A 20,970-nucleotide genomic window follows, 5' to 3' on the forward strand; every position below is an offset into this window, starting at 1 on the left:
TATGTTTGTTAACTTTCTTTGTGGTTACCATGAATTTTACCCTTATCTTTCTAAGTTTGAAGCAGTCTACCATTACTTGGTATTGCCTTGCCTTCCTCTCCATTAGAAATTTCTATACCTATGCCGTTTATTCCCTCTTTTATTGTTTTGATGTTGTTGTCATTTTACTGATTAACTTCTCTGATTCCCTGTTATATTTCTTTTGGTTTTGGATAGTCCTTGAGAGGTCATTTTCTAAATTGGTATCTGGCTGGTACGATCCTGCATCCTATATTCTGCCTGTGAGCTGAAGCTGTTTGTCCTCAGATCGAAGAACTCCCTTTAATAATTCTCGTAAGTTTGGTTTGACTTTTACATATCCCCTTAATTTCTGTTTATCTGGAAATGACCTAATTTCAACGAGAGGTTTGCAGGGTATATTATTCCTGGCTGACAATTTTTTTTCTTTTAAGATTTTATATATGTCATCCCTTTGCCTTCTTGCCTGCATGGTTTCTTCCGAATAATCTGAGCTTAGTCTTATTGTTTCTTCTCTGTATGTGACTTCTTGTTTTTCACGAGCTGCTCTCAGGATTCTTTGTTTGTCTTTGGTTTTGGTGAGTGTAATTATGATATGCCTTGGTGATTTTCTTTTGGGGTCTCTCCTATATGGGGTTCGTTGAGCTTCTTGGATGGCCAGCTTTGTAATTATTACTAGGTATGAGGTTAGTGCTGTCATTTTTATGTTTTTTTTTTGTTTGTTTATTGTTGACAGTTTCTTAGTTCCACTTAATTTTCTGTGCTGAGTTGTTTTTCTTTATGTCTTTTAATCTTTTTCATTGTTGTTGATTTTTTATTTGCTGAGTCTTTGTTTTTCTTGTTTTTTATTTTGATATGTAAGATTGTTAGTTTGGTTTGTGATTTCCTTAATATTTACCTCTATTTTTCTAAGTTTAAACCAATCTTTTATTTCTTCACATTGTCTTGACTTTCTCTCCATATGAAAGATCTGTAACTACATTATTTAGTACCTCTTTTTTGTTTTAGTATTGTCATATTTTACATATTGATGCCTCTGTTTCCCTATTTTCAGTGTCTTAGTTTTGATTTATTTTCGTGACTTCCCTATCTATGTTGATATCTGGTTTTTCTGTCCTGTGTTCTAACCTTAGGTTATCTGATGTTATTGATTTTCTAACAAGAGGACTCCCTTTAGTATTTCTTGTAATTTTGGTTTGGTTTTAACAAATCCCTAAACTTCTGTTTATGTGGAAATGCCCTAATTTTGCTATCATATTTAAGAGACAGTTTTTCTGGGTATATATTTCTTGGCTGGCAATAGTTTTTTTCTTCTAGGCTTTATATATGTTACCCCATTGACTTCTTGCCTTCATGGTTTCTGCTGAGTAGTCAGAGCTTAGTCTTATTGACTCCTTTGTAGATGACTTTTGGTTTATCCCTAGCCGCTCTTAAAATTCTCTATCTTTGGTTCTGACAAGTTTGATTATAATATGTCTTGATGACTTTCTTTTGGGATCTACCCTGTGTGGGGTTCGATAAGCTTCTTAGATAGATATCTTGTTATCGTTCATGATATCGGGAAAGTTTTCTACCAACAAAGCTTCAACAATTCTCTCTTTATTTTTTGTTATCTCCCCCGTCCTGGTACTCCCATCGCTAGTAGATTATTCCTTTTGATAGAATCCCACATAATTATTAGGTTTTCTTCATTTTTAAAAATTCTTTTATCTGGCTTTTCCTAAAATAAGTTGTTTTCAAGTGCTTTATGTTCAATCTCACTAATTCTGACTTCCATTGCCTCAATTCTGCTCCTATGACTTTCTATTAAGTTGTCTAATTCTGAAATTTTATTGTTAATCTTATGGGTTTCTGTTTACTCTCTCTTTATGGATTCTTGCAACCTATTAAATTTGCCATTATGCTCTTGTATAACTTTCTTAAGTTCCTCTGTTGCTTTGTCTGTGTGTTCCTTGGCTTGGTCTGCATTTTACATGATCTCCTGAAGAGCTCTGTATATTAATCTTTTGAATTCTACCTCCGATAATTCCAAGAACTTCTCTTCCTCCAGGAGGTTTCTTGATTCTTTGTTTTGATCGCTTGCTGAAGCCATCATGGTCTGCCTCTTTAAGTGTTTTGATATTGACTGCTGTCTCCGAGCCATCAATAAGTTATTATATTTATTTATTTTATGTTTACTTACTGTGTCCTAAGTTCTTGTTTTGTCTTATTTTGATTTGCCCAAATAGGCTGGTCGTGTGAGCTACTTTGATTATTGGCATCTTTGAAGCTTTCATGTCCTGTCACCAGGTGGTTAGAGCTATTACTCAGTATGTGAGTCCAGGAATCCATTTACTTTTCTAGTGTAGATTCAGCTTAAGTGTCCAGGTTGTCGGTCACCGAGTGTGTGGTGCGGGCTCTTGCCTACAATCCTAGATGAGCAGGGGTGATTGGAGCAGCCACAGGTAACCAGTAATTTTTTTGTTTGTTTGTGGAATCTTTGGGGTTCTCTGTGTATAAGATCGTATCATCTGCGAATAGGGATAGTTTTACTTCTTTTTTTTCCTATTTGGATGCCTTTTATTTCCTTTTCTTGCCTTATTATTCTAGCTAGTACTTTCTGCACAATGTTAAATAAGTGCGGTGATAAAGACATCATTGTCTTGTTCTCATTATCTGGGGGAAAGCTTTCAACACCCCTCTGTTGAGAATGTTGTTGGCTCTTGGATTTGTATATATGTCTTTTACTATGTTGAGGAATTTTGCCTCTTTTCTTATTTTATTGAGAGTTTTTAATCAGCAATGGGTGTTGGACTTTATCAAATGCCTTTTCTGTGTCGATTGAGATAATCATGTGATTATTTTCTTTTGTTTTACTTATGTGTTAGATTACATTGATTGATTTTCTAATGTTGAACCATCCTTGCATACCTGGTATGAATCCCAGTTGATTATGGTGTAAAATTTTTTTGATGTGATTTGGAATTTTATTGGCTAGAATTTTGTTGAGAATTTTTGCATCTATATTCATGAGAGATATTGGTCTGTAATTTTCTTTTTTGTTGTGTCTTTGCCTGACTTTGATATCAGGGTTATGCTGGCTTCATAGAATGATTTTGGAAATATTTCTTCCTTTTCTATGCTCTGTAATAGTTTGGTACTGTTGTAAGATCGTCTCTGAATGTTTGGTAGAATTCTCCAGTGAAGCTGTCCGGGCCAGGGCTTATATTTTGTTTGTTTGTTTGGAGTTTTTTTGTTTTGTTTTGTTTTGTTTTTATTACCCCTTAAATGTCTTCTTTTGTTATAAAGTTTGTTCAGATTTTCTATCTCAGTTTGAGTTAGTTTTGGTATGTAGTGTGTTTTCTAGGAATTTGTCCATTTCCTCTAGGTTCTCAAATTTGCTGGAGTACAATTTTTCATAATATTGTGTTATGATCCTTTTTATTTCAGTTGCTTCTGTTGTAATTCCTCATCTCATCTCTTATTTGGGTTTTTTACTCCTCTGTTGTTTTTCCTCTGTCATTTTGACCAGTGGTTTGTCAATTTTGTTAATCTTTTCAACCAATCAACTTTTGGCCTTGTTGATTCTTTCTAGTGTTTTCTGTTCTCTGTTTCATTTATTTCTCCTCTAATGTTTATTATTTCCTTTCTTGTTGTGACTGTGAGCTTCTTTTGCTGTTCTCTTTCTGTTTGTTGGAGTTGTAGGTTAATGGTTTATTTTGGACAATTCTTCCTTTTTGATGTGTGCATTTATTGCTGTAAATTGACCTCTGAGCATTGCTTGTACTGTTTCCCAAAAGTTTTTGTATGATACATTTTCATTCACATTTGATTCTGGGAAATTTTTGATTCCTGTTTGATTTCTTCTATTACTCAGTTGTTTTTAAGCAAGGTGTTATTCAGTTTCCATGTACTTGACTTTTTTTCCTTGTTCTTACTGTTACTGATTTCTACTTTATGCTGTCGTGACCAACAATGCTTTGAATTATTTCAATATTTTGGATTTTATTGAAGATTGCTTTGTGTCCTAAAATGTGTTCTTTTCTGGAGACTGTTCCATGTGCTTTTGAAAAGAATGTATAATTTGCTGCTGTTGTGTGGAATGCTCTACATATGTCTATGAGGTCAAGTTGGTTGATTGTGGACTTTATATATTCTGTATTTTTGTTGAGTTTCTTTGTAGATGTTCTGTCCATTTCCAAGAACGGTGTGTTGAAGTTTCCTACTATTATTGTGGAATTGTCTGTTTCTCATTTCAGTGCTGTCTGAGTGTGACTCATGTATTGTGGGGCCCTGCCGTGAGCTGTGTAGATATTTATTAGGGTTATGTCTTTTTGGTGGATTTCCCCTTTAATCATTATATAATGTCATTTCTTGCTTTTTATGGTTGATTTTGTCTTAAAGTCTATAATATCTGAGATTAGTATTGCCATTTCTGCTCTTTTATGGTTATGGTTTGCTTGTTTTTTTTCATCCTTTGATTTTTTTAATATATTTATGTTTTTGTGTCTAAGGTGTGTCTCTTTTAGACAGCATATTGGTGGGTCAGTTTTTTTTAATCCATTCTTCCACTCTCTGTTTCTTTAGGGGTTCATTTAAGCCTTTTACATTCAGTGTGATTATCTACAGGTATGAGTTTATTGCTGTTATATTGTGGTTTTTTTTTTTAATTTTTTTATCTTACTTTCCTGTACTTATTTTTTTTTTTTTGTGGATTTTCTTTTCTTTCCTTTTGTTATTGTAGAATTTCTGTTTACTGAATCTTTGTTTTTCTTCTTTTTTTATTTTGATGAGCTGTTTTGTTAACTTTCTTTGTGGTTACCTTGAAATTTATGCTTACCTTCCTTAATTTTAAACAGTCTTTTTTTATTGCACTTTAGATGAAGGTTTACAGAGAAAACTAATTCTTCATTAAACATACAATGCGTATTCTGTTTTGTGACATTGGTTTCCAACCCCATGACATGTTAACACTCTCCCCTTCTCGACCTTGGGTTCTCCATTACCAGCTTTCCTGTCCCCTCTAGTCTTCCTGTCTTTGCCCCTGGGCTGTTGTGCCCATTTAGTCTCATTTTGTTTTACGGGCATACCTAATCTCTGACTGAATGGTGAACCTCAAGAGTGACTCCATTACTGAGTTATAAGGGTGTCTGGGGGCCATACTCTGGGGGTTTCTTCAGTCTCTGTCAGACCAGCAAGTCTAGTCTTTTTTTGTGTGTGTGAATTAGAATTTCATTCTACATTTTTCTCCAGCTCTGCTCAGGATCCTCTATTCTCATCCCCATCAGAGCAGTTGGTGGTGGTAGCCAGACACAGGCACCATCTAGTTGTGCTGGACTCAATCTGGTGGAGGCTGTGGTAGTTGTGGTTCATTAGTCCTTTGGACTAATCTTTCTGTAGTGTCTTTGATTTTCTTCATACTCCCTTGCTCCTAACGGAGTGAAACCAGTGGATTATCTTAGATGGCCACACACAAGCTTTTAAGTCCCCAGATGCTACTCACCAAAGTAGAATGTAGAACATTTTCTTCATAAAGTATGATATGCCAATTGATCTAGATATTTCCCGAGACCATGGTCTCCACAGCCCTCAGCCCAGTAATTCCGTTCCTCACGAAGTTTTGATGTATCTATGGAGCTTCCATGACCTTGACTTGGACAAGTTGTACTGGCTACCCCAGTATTGTGTACTCTCTTACTGTTCACCTGAGTTACCACTTATCTATTGTTTATTTAGTGTTTTTCCCTCCCACCGCTCCCCTCCCTCATAACCATCACAGATTGTTTCTCTCTGTGTATAAACCTTTTCATGAATTTTTACAATACTGTTCACATACAAAATTTATCCTTTTCTGTTTGGCTTCTTTCACTCAGCATAATGCCTTCCAGATTCATCCATGTGGTGAGACGCTTTACAGATTCGTCCTTGTTCTTTATCATTGCATAGTATTCCACTGTGTATATGTACCATAGTTTATCCATTCGTCTGTTGATAGGCACCTAGGTAGTTTTCATCTTTTTGCTATTTTGAACAACGCTACAATGAACATGGGTGTGCATATGTCTATTCATGTGACAGCTCTTATTTCTCTAGGATATGTTCCTAGGAGTAGGGTTGCTGGATCATATGGTATTTCTATTTCTAGCTTTTTAAGGGCTTGCCATATTGTTTTCCTAAATGATTGGGCCATTTTGCATTCCAACCAGCAGTGTGTAAGAGTTTCAATCTCCCCGCAATCTCTCCAACGTTTGATATTTTCTGTTTTTTTGATTTGTGCCAGTAATATCACTATGAGATTGTATCTCATTGTTTTGATTTGCATTTCTCTAATAGCTAGTTATCACGAGCATTTCCTCATGTATCTGTGAGATAATCTTTTACACTTAATAAGGCTTTGACTTCCTCTTCATTTGAAAGTTCTATATCTACACTGTTTATTCCCTCTTTTTTGTTTTAACATTATCGTCATTTACAGATTGAAGTCTCTGTTTCCCTGCTTTAAGTCTTTTAGCTTTCTTTTATTATTGAGAGTTCTCTAACTAGGTTGGTATCTGGCTAGACTCCAGTTGTCCTGTGTCCTAGACTCCAGTTATTGTCTGATGTTCTTGGTTATCTAACAAAAGGACTCCTTTCAATACTTCCTGTAAATTTGGTTTAGTTTTTACAAATTCCTTTAATTTCTGTTTACCTGGAAATATTCTAATTTTGCCACCATATTTCAGAGAGAGTTTTGAAGGATATATTCTTCTTAGTTTTCAGTTTTTTTTCTTTCAGAGTTTCATATACAGCATTACATTTCTTTCTTGCCTGCATAACGTCTGCCAAGTAGTAAGAGCTTAGTCTTAACGTTTCTCCTTTTTTACAGATTTTTCATTTTTCTCAAGTGGCTCTCAGGATTCTTTGTCTTCTTTTTTTTTTTTAAAGTGTGGTTATAATATATCTGGTGACTTTCTTTTGGGGTCTATCCTATATGGGTTTTTTTGAGCTTCTTGGATGGTCAGCTTTTCATCTCTCATGATATTTGGGAAGTTTTCTCCCAGTAAATCTTCAATAATCTTCTCTGTGTTTTCCATTTTCTCCTCATTCTGGAACTCTGATCACACACAAATTTTTGCTTTTGATTGTATCCTACATAATTCTTATGTTCTCTTCATTTTTTTATTCTTTCTTTAATTTTTCCTCAAACAAGTGTCATCCATGAATTTGTCTTCGATCTCACTGGTTCTGTCTACAATTGTTTCAAATTTTCTCCTAAAACCTTCTATTGAGCTGTACATTTCTGAAATTTTGTTGTGTTTCTTTTGGATTTCTAGTTGCTGTGTATGAGTTCTAATTGTTTATTTTGACATTTTGCTTTTGTATTATTTTCCTGAATTCTTCTATTTCTTTGTCTGTTTTCCTTGATTTTGGCTATGCTTTCATTGGTTTTGTGTTTTCCATAATCTTTCTAGTTTTTTCCTTGGTTGTCTGTATTTTCCTTAGTCTCTTTGCTAATCTCATGGAGAACACTAAATATTAGTCTTTTGAATTTCAGATAAGGTAGTACCACTGACTTTTATTCTACTGGAAAGTTGTCTGATTCTTTACTTTGATCACATGCTGGAGCCATCTTGTCGTACTTTTTAATAGGTTTTGATTGTCTGTTTTCTCCAAGGTATTAAGGTAGTTTTTACTTTATTTATTGACTGTATATTTATTTATCTCATCTTGGTTGTTTGTTTTGTTTTCATGTGATAGTGTGGGTGGGTGGGCCAGGCTTGCTCTTTACCTTTTGTCTATGGGCATGGTAACTCTCTCCACTTTGTCTGGGTGAACAGGGCAGTAGCAGGCTGTGTGATCTCATTTTTCTGTACACAGTTTCGACAATTTGGCTGAGGATAGACTTGGCAGGAACTATCTGCCTCATGATGCTGGTCTAGTAGTGTGGGGGAATTCATAACCTCTTGTCAGATGGGTGGGCATGACAGTAGGGAATTGGTACAGGCTTACTTCCCACCATTCAGCAGCTGATCAAATGGCAGGAGGGAAAGTGTGAGTCTGCTGCAGTGGCAGGCTGAGCACCAGGGATGCTGTAGACATGGTGGTGCGGTGGGGACTGGTGGGGAGGGAGAGGTGCCATACAGGGTTAAATGCAGGGGAGAAAGAAAAGAGAGAGAAGAAAAGGATAGCTGGTGGGTGTGGGTGGTGTATACCTCGGGACTGTGGGAAGAGGGAGTGGTGATGTATGGGGCTAGGTGGGAGTTAGAAAGAAAAGAAAGAAAAGAAATAGCTGCATGGTCGGGGCCTGCAGGTAGGGGCGTGGTGGACCTGTGACAGTTGTCAGGTGGTGTAACGGTTGCACTATATCTACAGCAGTATGGTGGGTGCTGTTGGGAAGCGAGAGAGGTGGCATATGAGGTTAGATGGGAGGGAGAAAGAAAAGTAAGAAAGGAAAAAAGAGAAAAAATTGTGACATGGTACAGGAAGGCAAGTAGGGTTGGGAAGGACTCATGGGCCTACAGGAAGGGAGGGAAGGTGGCGTAGTGGGCTAGGTGGGAGGGAGAAAGAAAAGAAAATAAATGCTGGCATGGTAGGGGCTGTGGATGGGGTCTGGGTGAACCTTGGGGTGATGTTGGGCCAGTAGCTCTTAGGTACAGTGGTACAGCAAGGGTTTGTAGGAAGTGGAGGAGGTGGCATACAAGGTTAGGTGGGAGGGAGAAAGAAAAGGTTGAAAGGGAAAAAAGAAAAAAAACAAAACAATGGCAAGGCAGAAGCTGGTGGATGGGGCGGGCAGACCCAGGATGGTGGCCCTCTAACCTTGGCAGTTTTGCTGGGTCAGCGGGAAGTGGGGGGAGATGGCATACAAGGCTATATGGGAGGCAGAATGAAAAGGAAAAAAGAGAAAAAAAAATTAAGAAAATTAAAAAACAGGCAGCATGGCGGGAGCCAGTGAATGGTGGCAGGACAGACAAGGGCTGGTGGGAATGGAGGGGAAGTGACATATGTAGTTAGGTGAAATAAAGAAAGATGAGAAAGCAAATAAGTAGGAACCTGCTGGTGAAATAGAATTATGCCTTGTTTGGACTGAAGAGTACGACGTGGTGAATTTTAATGATTTGAATAACTTGCAGATGCAGAAAATTTAAAAGAAACCTTTAAATATAAAGATGATTACATTTTTTGGCTGTTTTTGAGCCACTGGATCATGGAGTAGGACAGGATTTGAAATGGAAAACTTGTGAACTTTGGTATCTCTAGAAAAATTAACACATTTTTTGGGCAATTATGGAAATAAAGTTTTGTTTTAAATTTTTTTATTGTACTTTAGGTAAAGGTTTACAGAACAAATAGTTTCTCGTTAGTTTATACACGTATTGTTTTATGACATTGATTAACAACTCCACAACACATCAGCACTCTCCCTTCTCAACCTTGGTTTTCCTATTACCAGCTTTCCTGTCCCCTCCTGCCTTCTAGTCTTTGTCACTGGGCTGTTGTTCTCCGTTAGTCTTGATTAGCTTTATGGGCATGTCTAATGTTTGGCAGAAGGGTGAACCTCAGGAGTGACTTCATTACTGAGCTAAAAGGGTGTCCGTGGCCCATACTCTTGGGGTTTCTCCAGTCTCTGTCAGGCCAGTAAGTCTGGTCTTTTTTTGTGAGTTAAAATTTTCTTCTACATTTTTCTCCAGCTCTGTCCCAGATCCTCTGCTGTGATCCCTGTCAGAGCAGTCAGTGGTGGTAACCAGGCACCATCTAGTTGTACTGGACTCAGTCTGGTGGAGGCCGTGTTAGTTGTGGTCCGTTAGTCTAAAGGACTAAACTTTCCTTTGTATCTTGTTTTCTTCATTCTTCCTTGCTCTTGAAGGGGTGAGACCAGTGGAGTATCTAGATGGCTGCTCACAGGCTTTTAAGACCCCAGATGCTACTCACCAAGGTAGAATGTAAAACATTTTCTTTATAAACTGTATTATGCCAATTGAGCTAGATGTTCCCTGAGACCATGGTCCCCACAGCCCTCAGTGCATTAGTTCAGTCCCTCAGGGACTTTGGATGTGTCTGTGGAGCTTCCATGACCTTTCCTTGTACAAGTTGTGCTGACTTCCCCAGTATTGTGTATTGTCTTACCTTTAAACAAAGTTAGCACTTATCTATTGTCTATTTAGCATTTCATCCCCCAACACTCCCCTCCCTCATAACCATCAAAGGTTGTTTCTTTTTGTGTGTAAACCTTTTCATGAGTTTTTACAGTAGTGGTCTCATACAATATTTGTCCTTTTACGATTGACTTATTTCACTCAGTAAAATGCCTTCCAGATTCATCCATGTTATGAAATGCTTCACAGATTCATCATTGTTCTTTATCGTTGCATAATACTCCATTATGCGTATGTACTATAGTTTGTTTATTTATTCATCTTTTGATGACAACTTAAGTGGTTTCCATCTTTTTGCTATTGTTAACAATGGTGCAATGAATGTGAGTATGTGTATGTCTATTCGTGTGATGGCTCTTATTTCTCTAGGATATACTTCTAGGAATGAGATTGCTGGATCATGTGATATTTCTATTTCTAGATTTCTAAGGAAGTGCCATATCATTTTTCAAAACGGTTGTATCATTTTGCATTTCTACCATCAGTGCATAAGAGTTCCAATCTCCCCGCAGCATCTCCAACATTTGTTATTTACAGTTATTTTGATTCGTGCCAGCAACACCAGGGTGAGATGGTATCTCAATTTGGTTTTAATTTTCATCTCTCTAATGGCTAGTGATCGCGAGCATTTCCTCATGTGTCTGTTGGCTGCTTGAATGTCTTCTTTGGTGACGTGTCTGTTCATTTCTTTTGCCCACTTTTTTTATTGGATTATTTGTCTTTTTGTTGTAGAAGTATTGGATTTTCTTGTAGATTTTAGAGATTAAACCTTTGTTTGTTTTGTAATGTCCAAAATTTTTTTCTCAGTCTGTAGTTTCTCTTTTCACTCTTTTGGTGAAGTCTTTTCATGAGCATAAATGTTTAATTTTTACAAGATCCCAGTTATATAGCTTATCTTCTGGTGTTTGTGTATTGTTAAATTATGGTTTGTTTCCTGTTAATGCTGTATATTAGGGCCTCTAGTGTTGATCCTATTTTTTCTTTTATGAACTTCATAGTTTTTGGCTTTATATTCAGGTCTTTGATACATTTTGACTTAGTTTTTGTATATGGTGTGAGGTATGGGTCCTGTTTCATTATTTTGCAGATGGACATCTAGTTTTGCCAGCACCATTTGCTAAAAAGACTGTCTGTTCCTCATTTTATGGACTTTGGGTGCTTGTCAAAGATCAGCTGACCATAGGTGGATGGATTTCCATCTGGGTTCTCAATTCTGTTCCATTGGTCAATGTAGCTGTCATTGTACCAGTACCAGGCTGTTTTGACTACTGTAGCTGTATAATAGGTTCTGAGGTCAGGTAGTGTGAGTCCTCCTACTTTATTCTTCTTCTTCAATAGTGCCTTACTTATCGGGGACTTCTTCCCTTTCCATATAAAGTTAATGATAGTTTTTCCATCTTTTTAAAGAATGTTGTTGGTATTTGAATTGAGATTGCATTGTATTTGTAAATCCCTTTGGGTAGAATTGCCATTTTCACAACGTTGAGTCTACCTATCCATGAGCATGGTATGTTTTTCCGTTTATGTAGATCACTTTGGGTTTCTTGCGGTAGTGTTTGTAGTATTCTTTGTATAGGTCTTTTGCATCCCTGGTTAGATTTATTCCTAAGTTTTTTATTTTTTTGGGTGCTTTTATAAATGGTATTGTTTCCCTGGTTTCATTGTTTATTTGTGTATAGGAATCCAACTGATTTTTGTATGTTTATCTTGCATCCTGCTCTCTGCTGAATCTTTCTATTCTAGTAGTTTTCTTGTGGAGTCTTTTGGGTTTTCTATGTATAATATCATCCGTAAATAGGGACAGTTTAACTTATCCATTACCAATTTGGATGCCCTTTATTTCTTTTTGTTGCCTTATTCCTCTAGCTAGGACTTCCAGCACAATGTTAAATAGGAGTGTTGATAAAAAGCATCCTTGTCTTTTTCCTGTTCTCAAGGGGAATGTTTTCAGCCTCTCTCCATTATGAGTGATGTTGGATGTTAGTTTTGCATAGATGCCCTTGGAAATAAAGTTTTTTTGAGGAGTGTAAGAGATTAAAGGACATGTCCCTAAGATAGGTGTATCAAACCAAGGCAGTCTTAACCCACAGGTTGTAACTCAGTCTGGTAAACTGCTATATAGAGTTAAATACAGGGACAGACATCTGGTGGTACAAAGGAATTAAGGTGTTTTACAACTTGCATTTGTTTTTATAGTTTTTTTTTATTTTGAACAAATTATGAACTCACAAATAGTTACAAAAAGTATACTGAGAAGTCCCCTATTCCTTTAATCCAGCTTCATTCAATGTTAGCATTTTATGCAACTATAGTATCGATCATGGATTGAATTGTGTCCCCCCAAAATATGTGTCATCTTGGTTAGGTCATGATTCCCAGTAGTATGTGGTTGCCCTCCATTTTGTGATTGATGTAATTTTCCTATGTGTTGTAAATCCTAATCTCTGCCTGTGGTTAATGAGACAAGATTAGATTATGTTAAAGAGTATTAGGGTGGAGTGTAATGCCTTTACTCAGGTCACTGATTCAATGTAAAAGGAGTTTCCCTGGGGTGTGGCCTGTATCGCCTTTTATCTTACAAGAGATAAAGGGAAAGGGAAGCGAGAGAGTTGGGGACCTCATACCACCAGGAAGCAAGAGCTAGAAGAATGGCGCATCCTTTGGACTCGGGGTCCCTGAGCTGAGAAGCTCGTAGTCCAGGGGAAGATTGACGACAAGGACCTTTCTCCAGAGCCAACAGAGAGAGAAAGCCTTCCCCTGGAGCTGACACCCTTAATTTGGACTTCTATCCTACTAGACTGTGAGAGAATAAGCTTCTCTTTGTTGAAGACATCCACTTGTGGTACTTCTGTTACATCAGCAATAGATAACTAAGACAGTAACTTATCAAAACTATTGACATTGGCACACTATAGTTAACTAGACCACAGATCTTACTTGGATCTCACAAGTTTTTACAAGCAGTCTTTTTTTGGGGGGAGGGTGGAGGCTTGAGAATTATGAGTTGAGAATATTGCATACAAGTTTCCAAAGTCCTAATGGACAACATGTCTAGTATTTTCCCTCCTTCATTCTTTCTCTCCTCACACTCAGTCTCTCACTTCCTCCTCTCACACTCAGTCTCTTTCTTCCTCCCTTGCTTCCATCCTCTCACACGGAATACCACTTTAGTACCAGGCACTGTCTATGTGCTGGGGAAAGATTGATAAAAACAGACAGTTGTGGCCATACCCTTCTTCATTGTCACCCCCACCCACATTTTACCAGAATTAAATGAATTATTCATGATACAGATGTTTCCCTGTGATTTAATGTTAAGTGTCAATTTCATGCCTACTTTCTTACTAAAAGGAATGGAAGGTTTACTTACTTAGTAACTGGTGTACCTGGTCTCCAATTTGGCTGGTAGGAACTGTCAGTAAAGGTGACAGTAATTCCAGGATTTAGAAGCCAATTATATGTCTAGACTCCACTGGTCTGGTAAACAGTTTAGAGGTTCCTTTTGAGGCTGATATTTGTTCTGCCAGAGAGCCAAGATCAATTTGATCTTTTGAAAATTTATGGGAATTGCCTACAAATGAACATCCAAGGGCCTTGACCTGTTCTATATTTTTAATGAAAAATAATGATTATAATGATATTAATAACTAAAACAGACCAAGTGGTAGAGGACTAAGGTACGTCTCACCCAAGACATGGTATTTTCCATTGCCTCATATGCATATGAAAGCTGGACAATGAATAAGGAAGACTAAAGAATTCATACCTTTGAATTAAGGTGTTGGCAAATATTATTGACTATACCACGGACTGCCAGAAGAATGAACAAATCTGTCTTGAAAGAAGTATAGCCAGATTGCTCCTTGGAAGCAAAGATGGTGAGACTTTGTCTCACCTATTTTGGACATGTTTTCAGGAGGGGCCAGTCCCTGGAGAGGGACCTCATGCTTGTTAGAGTGGAGGATCAGGAAAAAAGAGGAAGACCCTCAATGAGATAGATTGACACAGTGGTTGCAACAATGGACTCAAGCATAACCACGATTGTGAGGATGGCACAGGACTGGGCAATTTTTCCTTCTGTTGTACATAGGGTCACTATCAGAACAACTTGATGGCGCCTAACAACAACAACACCACAGACCAAGGGCTTGTCCTGCTTCAGACCTTATGCTAAGTAGTTTTTTTTTTTTTTTCTAGAAATCTCACAGTAACTTAGTGCTAGTCCTGTCTTACAAATGAGGAGCCCAGAGCTCAAAGCTTTAAATCACTTGGCAAAGTTACAAGGCTACTAAGGAGCTGAGTTATCATTTAAATATGAGTTTCTCTGATTAAAACCCATGTATTAACTACTGTGATAATATATATTACATTTTCTTAACTTCTTTTAAATAAGACTCCAAATTAAATGAACTATTTCTTCCTCACTTGCTTTTCTCTTTCTCTTTTTTCTTCCCTCCCTCCTTGCCTCCATCCCTCCCTCGTCTCTCTCCTTCCTTTCCTTTTTCCTAAATTAAATATTCATGTTATCATGGTAAAATATCAGATTTATTGAGCACTGACTGTGAGTCAGCACGCTACAGGACACAGGTGCATTCACTTTATCTTGTTTACTCTAATAATCACTCTAGTAGGTGGGCATTGTTATCTCCACATTTTGGGATACATAAGTTGGTGCTCATGAGGCCAAGTAACTTGTCTGCAATCATACAACCAATATAAGGCACAATCAAGATGTGAGACTGTTCTGCAGAAAGGAGTACTCAAATGTTTATAGATTTGAAGACAATTTAGGGCAGTCTTCACAGGTTGACGAGCCCTGGTGGTACGGTGGTTAAAACTCCACTGCTAACCAAAAGGCCAGGCTTTTCAAATCCATCAGCTTCTCCTTGGAAATCCTTCGGGGCAGTTCTACTCTGTCCTATAGGTTCACTATGAGTCAGGATCGACTTAATGGAAATAGGTTCTTTTTTTTTTTTTTTTTGAATATACAACTGTAGTATTAAAATTGACATTTGCTTTTGAAGAGGCTGGTAGAAATGAGGAATATGTGTTAATTCCTTGATACCTAATGTGAGGCCATGTACACAGGTGATGCTCAGGAAATTGAGTTTTTGAAGGCTTTTTCCCTCACTGAAAGAAATACTGCAAATCTATGCCTTGTTATAACAGGGCTTCAGCTATAGCAAATCAAACCAAATCCCCTGCAATGCCACTATAGAGGCCACATGGTGAGAGGTGGTTTTGTTTTTCAATATCAGCATCTAAGAGGGTTCAGCTCTATCAGAATTTCTGAAATTGTGATGAGGACCAATTTGCAGCATAGTTACCTAGAATGTAAGTTAACCATGAAGATTCCTTGGCCTTACCTCCAAACCTTTAGAGTGGGAACCAGAAGTCAATTCCTCATGTGATTTCTTGTGGAATTTAAAACTGTGTCTTCTGTACTAGCTACTCAAGTCCATCCTTACCCCTCCCCATAATCCCACAGTAGGAAAGTCTTATTGCATGTGAAAAAAAAAGTTAATAAAGAATAATTATATTTTGTTTCATCTCATTCAACTTCTCTAGCAACCCTGTCTGTGTTGGTAGTCAGCTTCAGATTTTCTGTACAAATGTAGCATTCAACCAACTAGTTTTTGTCAAGTTGATTCTGACTCATAGTGACTCCATGTGTGTCACAGTAGAGTTGTGCTCCATAGAGTTTTCAACAAATGATGTTTTGGAAGTAGATTGCTAGTACTGTCTTCCGAGGCATATCTGGGTGGATTTAAGCCACCAGACTTTTGGTTAGCAGCTGAGCACATTAACCATTTGCACCACCCAGGGTCTCCAAATGTGGCGTTAGGAATTTCTAAATCCACAGACAATTTAACAAATTCAATTCAGAAAGTACAATTCCACTAACAGATTTGACCTTCATCTACTCTAAAACTTTTATAGTTTTTAATAGGTAGCAAGTTTGAAATAATAACTTTTATTGTTCCTTTAAAAATTTTTCAACACATGCCATTTATCCGTCTGATACTGATAATCTACAAAAGTGTAAAATTAAGCATTCAGATGAGAGATAAAAATTGAGGACTCTCAGTGAGTGTGTTTGTGTGTCTTGTCTAAACGACTTCAGTTAAACATATTTCATTGATGTAATTGGGAAGGAGCCCTGTCCAGGGTAAATTTTTTTTTCTATTTAAAAGTACGGGAAATTTGTTTGGGGCCCTTTGTAATTTCTGAGATTCTTTCCCCTGGAGATAATTGGTGTTGACTTTCCTGCTTGGTGAGTCAAAATAATGGATGTAAAGAGAATTAATAAGTCTGAAGATAATACAGAGCCTTTCCCAGCCTTCACAGGATTGAACTTTATTTTTATGCAGTTGCTGGTGTAAGTAAGGTGGAGCGTGATTGGAAAGGCAAGGCATAGTCTGCAGTTAAATCTTCAGTTAGTGTGAGGACCAGCGACTGACTTTTGCCGAATTTCGACAATCTGAGCTTCAGGTGTTGGTGTCTGCCAAGCCCGACAAATCTCTGATGTACTGCTTAGCTGAATAGCTGCTTAGAACGATCTGGTCTGTTTCCGTCAAGAGGGAGTATTTTACTGTCAGGTCATTTCCTTTCTTTACCCACAAACCCAAACCAAAACAAATAAGTAAGCAAAAACAAACAAACAAACAAAAACAAAAACAAAAAAACTACCAAACACGGAAAATAAGTATATCAGTATGCAACCATAATATTATATCCTTGACAAAAGAGGTGTGTAGAAGGAACTCTCCCAGATCCCTAATTAGTGTGTCATTAGCAAAACATCTTTCTTTCTAAGAATAACTAAGAATGGACTTTCATGACTTTTAACAAGCGAAGTGAGAAAAGTCTCACGTTTATGCCCAAATCCCTTTCCTGGTGACTATGCAATTTTAGTTGATAATTCCTATATGAAAGGATGTCTTGAAATCAATAACTTGGTCAGTAGCAAAAAGTTACGATGGTTGAACAACAGGTTGATTACAATTAATGTCATTGAACTGTACCTGTAAAGACTGTAGAAATGGCAAATCTTCTGTTATCTATATACTTACAACAATAAAAACACTGAAGAGGAAATATGAGAATTATTACAATAATGGAGCTGCTTTTTATTGAATGACTTTGGTTCAAGACACTTTCCTAAGGGCAGCTTTCATTTAATCCTCACAGCAACCTTATGAGTTATTCTGATTAGTTTATTCTTACTGTCCCCATTGAGCACATGAGCAAACTGAGGCTCAGCGTTAAGTAATCTCAAGGTCACACATCCAGGCCTGTTTGAACATCTTCTTAGACACTGCACATTCCTGCCACCACTTCTTCAGACATGTTGCTCCCTTTGCCTAAATGTGCTCTTCTTTTTTTATTTTTTTTTAACACTTACAGTTGTAGAAATATAAAGAACACACATTTTCCAGGTGTACAACTCAATAAAACCAATTACATCAATCATGTTGTGCAACCATCACCAATATATTCTTTGTCAAATTTTCCATCCTCATTAAAAAAAAAAACCAAAAAAAGAAACTTCTGTTAAATAAACATTGATCCTCTCCTTTCTCTGTCCCTCTTGCTCCTGGTAACCACTATTAAACTCTAATCTCTATATCTTCATCTATTCTAGATGCTGCATATTAGTGAAATCATACAAATGCATTCTACTTATTTCTATTTATTTAAATCTTACACAATCTTCCAGGTCCACCTCAATTCTATCTCCTCAAGAAGTCTTTTCTCATGATTCTGGCCCTCACTGAACTCTCTCAGAATCCCTAGAGCAGCATATTACTGTTGTCATATGGTGCGTATCTTGTCTTTTTTGACTGGATCCTTCTGAAGGATTGGTTCTCATCTTTTACACCTCCCAAAGTTTCTAGTACTGCTCTGGCAAGATAGTGGATGCTCAATCAAAGCTTCCTTATTTATAAATTCTTCCAATCCAAATACCTACCTGGATGCCAAAAGCCCTTGTTAAAGCAAGAGCTATGTGTTTTGCACAAGGGGTGTCAACTTGCTTCTAATAGACTCTGCAACTCACTCAGGTGAGTTGCTAATTTTCAGGAGTTGATCTTCAGACCAAGTCACTAAAGAACATATGCACCTTATTTAAATTAAAAGCAATCATTTAATGCATTTAAAATAATTTTTGGAGCTGAATTCTATTTGGAGCTGAAAGCCATCCCATATTCTCTTAAGGATAATTGAAATCTCGGTTTTTGCAGGGAGGACAGAATATCGTCAGCATTGATGATCTTTGTGATATGATGAAAGATATCTCACTGGGTTCATCATATTATAGATACACAAGAATTGTACATTTGAAGCTCAGGAATAAAAATATGCCTTGCCTTGCTGCAAATTACAATGATTATTTGGAAGTTTTGTCTGACTCTTCCATGGACAAGCAATATCTTAGAGCAGGTAAAATGTTATCTGGCAAAAATGGAAATTTTGGGGGGATTAAGAAATGTGAATACAACAACGTGCATTAAACACCCTGCAAATTTTGGGGCTGAAGTTAAGCCTTGTGAGGAATTATGAAAGAACCAGAGCTAAGGGTTTCACTCTAGAATGGGAAGACAGAGGGAATGAGTCGAGGAGCTGGACATACACAGATTAAATCAGTTTAATAAGAGATGCAGAAATACCAAATGCTCAGGATTGAAAGAAGCAGAATAAAAGTGCCCCTTAGTACTTTTCAACATTAATCAAGCATCACTGATATCAAAAAATGCCTCATCCCATGTCAAATTCTGTATAGAGCAGTTCTCAAACCTTGTTGTAGATTGACCTAATCTGTTGTTGTCGAGTGGATTTCAACTCATGGAGACCCCATGTGTTACGGAGCAGCTCTGCACTGCAGGGTTTTCTTGGCTATAATCTTTACAGAAGCAGATCATCAGGTCTTTCTTTTGAGACACTGCTGGGTGGGTTCAAATCGCTAACCTTTAGGTTAGTAGTGGAGCACAAACCATTTTCACAACCCAGGGACCTTATCTCTTCTATTAGCATGTTTGAAATCCAATATAACTCTACAACTTCAAGCTATTTTCATTATGATTAGTCATTAAAATTGTTAACTAAATTGCTGAAAGACTCGAATCCTTCTTATAGCTGATAGATTTTCCATGAACCCAACTTCTAAGTTATTATCCACAATTTGGTACATTGACTTACTCATCCTACCTCTATCGGTTACCTGGGGATGGCGGGTGGGAGTTGCAGTCACATCGTGACTGAGGGTGTGAAAATGGTAAGGGACTGGGGCATTGCGTGTTCATCCCTCCTTCAAGAAGCTTCATGGAGGAGGGTCTGGGATATCCTGAGGGGGAGTTAACTAGAGGCTGATTCAGACAGAATGGAGCAAGTTCCCTGCAAAGGCTAAAATAGAGGACCAATAGTGGGACAGGCCAGAGCTGCTCATAGAGATGGTCCTGTGGGGAATGAGAGTGGGTTACTTCAGGATCATGCGGGGTCCTTGCCAGAACCTCCTTTTCATTGGACATATTTTCAGCTCTTGATGTAGTAATGTTGGGCGTGACTAAAAATAACATTAATAATGATAAGATCAAATTTGTTTTAGAATATCACAAGTAGCATGTAAATTAGAATTCTTAAATTTTTTTAAGCTTTCCATTTAGTTATCAACAAAAATATCATTTATGGTTAAGTTGATTGATATTTTGCTTTCTAGACAGGCAATGGTTATATCAGTGTTGCACTGAATTAGGCTTCTTTCAGACCACAGATTCAAAGAACCAGCCCTTCTCTGGACTGCCTCTCAGGTAAAGGCTCTGCTTTGATATCTGTTTATCACTAGAAACCATGATTGTACATTTTTATTTCCATACTTACAGGGAAGATTATATTCATCAGGTTGGCCAATCCCAAATTAGAGAAAAATTAAAGGAGAAATCTTCTGTATGGAAATTTGAAAAATCAAAAATATTCCATTAAGATACGTAGAACCAAATCTCAGACTTCTGAATCTACCTTAATTGGTCACTGCCAGGAAACAATCTATAGGTTCTAGAGGATGAATAAGAGTAAATACACTAGTAGCCTCAGTCTTACATGTTGGTGTTACAGGGTCATTTTGTTTAATACTCTTTTACCAAGGAGGTACTTTGTGTGTTTGTTAAAAAAATTCAGTTAAGGAACCTGAGTGATAGCAAAGTTGCAAATACAAGAAGGTAAGTTGTCCCATCTGTTTTGAATTTTAGGTTAGCCAAGATTTGCTGGTTGTATGGAGCAGGACAGATCACCTTTGGTCAACTTTATTCTTATTGGTTTATGATTTTTTGTTCATATTTACTGGGCTTGTAGTGCAACATGTGGTTCCTGAGGTGGAGCCAGGATGGCGAAATAGTAAGACACTTTGTGTCATTCGTCTGACAACAAAGACCCAAAAAAACACATGAATTGAATATATATGACAATCTAGGAACCCTAAGCATCAAAGACAAAGTGGAAGAATCAGCTTGAGTGACATGTGGACTGAGAGACAATTCAAAAACAGTGGAAAAAGAATTACAGGTCACTGGCATCCTGCTGGCCGACCTGCACAGCATGGACATTTTGAGGCAAGCAGCAGCATTCCAACTTGAAACCCACTCCACCTAGTACAGCTAAGCAGGAGTGACTCTGCACACACTGTCAGAATAGAACAGGAGTGATACCAGAACTGTGAAAGTTAAGTTCACATGACCAACCCTCCACAAGCATTCCAGTCCCCACTCCAGAGCTCCATGGGCTGAGGGGCACTTCCTCCCTCACACCCATCCCCCTCCCCACTCCAACACCAGTCTGTGGGCATTCA

The 20,970-nt window shown here is 37.6% G+C and overlaps 1 pseudogene; it reads left to right on the forward strand.

Annotated features, from left to right (window-relative positions):
• LOC105756749 (putative serine protease K12H4.7) overlaps positions 1-20,970 on the forward strand; it is an 89,073-nt pseudogene that overhangs the window by 47,357 nt on the left and 20,746 nt on the right.

The sequence above is a fragment of the Trichechus manatus genome, unplaced genomic scaffold (assembly GCF_000243295.1).
Source record: "Trichechus manatus latirostris isolate Lorelei unplaced genomic scaffold, TriManLat1.0 scaffold00147, whole genome shotgun sequence".
In the NCBI taxonomy this organism is placed as follows: domain Eukaryota; kingdom Metazoa; phylum Chordata; class Mammalia; order Sirenia; family Trichechidae; genus Trichechus; species Trichechus manatus.